We start from the raw sequence: 2,370 nt of genomic DNA on the forward strand, positions 1-2,370 counted from the left end.
GTCTCTTCTGACATCCATTTTGACCTTTTCCTGCTTTCTTTTCTTCTTAATGACGTTTTGCTTTCTTCACGTATGATGTTCTTGATGTTATCCCACAACTCTTCTGGTCTTCGGTCTTTAGTGTTTAATGTATCAAAACTGTTCTTCAGATGATCTCTAAAATCAGGTGTGATAAATTCAAGGTCATATTTTAGCTTTCTTGCACTTGTTTTCATTTTCTTCAGCTTCAGTTTGAATTTGAATATGAGTAATTGATGGTCTCTTCCACAGTCTGCCCCTGGCCTTGTTTTCACTGATGATATGGAGCTTTTTCCATCTTCTCCTTCCACAGATGTAGTCAATTTGATTTCTATGTGTTCCATATGGTGAGGTCCATGTGTATAGTCGTCTATTATGCTGTCTAAAGAATGTATTTGAAATGAATAAATCATTGGTTTTGCAGAATTCTATCATGTGCTCCCCAGCATCATTTCTATCACCAAGATCATATTTCCCAAGTACTGGTCCTTCCTCTTTGCTCCCAACCTTTGCATTCCAATCACCAGTAATGAGCAATACATCTTGATTGCATGTTTGATCGATTTAAGATTGAAAAAGTTGGTAGAATTCTTCTATTTCATCCTCTCTGGCTTTAGTGGTTGGTACACAAATTTGAATAATATTGGTACTAACTGGGCTTCCCTGTAGGCACATGGATATACCCTATCACTTACAGCATTGTACCTCATGACTGATCTGGATGTGTTCTTTTTGACAATGAATGCAACCCCATTCCTTTTCAATTTGTCATTCCCTGCATAGTAAACCATGTGCTTATCAGATTCAAAATGGCCAATACCAGTCCATTTCAGCTCACAAATGCTTAAGATATTGATGTTGCTACGTTCCATTTCATTTTTGACAACTTCCAATTTTCCCATATTCAAACTTCGTGCATTCCATTTTCTGATTTTCCATGGATGTTTATAGCTGTTTCTCTTCATTTTGAATTGTTGCCCATCAGCAAATGAATGTTCTGTGGATTTTTCTCCCACAGTTTAACTCTATTCACATCATCATGGACAACTCTAATTTTAGGAGGCATCTCTTCACCAGTGACCTTTTGATTGCCTTCCAACCTGAGTGGCTCATTTTCCGGCCCTGTATCTGATAGTGTTTCTCTGCTATTCATAAGGTTTTTAGCGACTGAAGATTCGAAAGTAGTTCATCACTCTTTCTACCTAGTCTGTCTTTGTTTGGAAGCTCATCTGAAACCTGTCCACCATGGGTGACCCTGCTAGTTATTTAAAATACCGGTGGCATAGCCCTCAGAAACACAGCAACTCAAGCCACCACAGCACAACAGACAGACAAGTAGTGGCCATTTGGTTTTATGTCAAAACTGTCACTTTACATTTTAATATCCAAGTTTCAGTAGTTAGAAAATATGGCATTGATGAAAGAAATTATGCTGTATTTGCATGATAGAATTCTTCAAAAACAATGATTTGTTCAATTCAAATACCTTTTTAAAACAGTGTACGAGACACCTATACACATGAACCATACCAGATACAATACACAGAAGTCAAATTGGCTGAGTCTGTGGAGAAAGAAAGTGGAAAAAATCCATATTATTAGCTAAAACATGGCCAAGGGCACATTATGAACAGACTGTCAATTGCTCATATTCAGACTTAAGCTGACAAAAATGAAAAAAAGTCCACAAGAACCAAAATACGACCTTGAATATATCCCACCAAATTCAGAGATCATCTGAGGAAGAGATTTGATAAATTAGACAGTAAAAGCTGAACACAAGAAGAGTTGTGACAATGCAACAAGAATGTCATACAGGAAGAAAGCAAGAACTCATTAAGAAGGCAAGAAAGAAGGAAAAGATCAAAATGGATGTCAGAAGAAACTCTGTAATATGCTATCCAGTGTAGAGATGTTAAAGCAAATGGAAGAAATGAGAAGGTACCAGAGCTGAACAGAAAATTTCAAATGTCATCTTGAGAATACAAGGTCAAATATTACAATGAAATGTACAATGATCTGGATTTAAAAACCCAAAAGGGAAGAACACACTTAGCATTTATGAAGCTTGGGGGAACTGAAAAAAAAAAAAGCAAGCCTCGACTTTCATTATTGAAGGATTCTTGGGACAAATTATTGAATGATGCTGAAAGCATTAAGAGTAGATGAAAGGAGTACACAGAGTCACTGTACCAAAATGAAATGGTTAATGTTCAATCATTTCAAGAGATAGCATATGATCAAGTGCCGATGATATTGAAAGAGGAAGTCCAAGATGTATTGAAGAAACTGACAATGACAAGGCACCAGGAATTGATGGAATACAAATTGACATCTTTCAACAATGTGAGG

This window comes from Chrysochloris asiatica, unplaced genomic scaffold, assembly GCF_000296735.1.
Source record: "Chrysochloris asiatica unplaced genomic scaffold, ChrAsi1.0 scaffold00208, whole genome shotgun sequence".
Lineage (NCBI taxonomy): Eukaryota > Metazoa > Chordata > Mammalia > Afrosoricida > Chrysochloridae > Chrysochloris > Chrysochloris asiatica.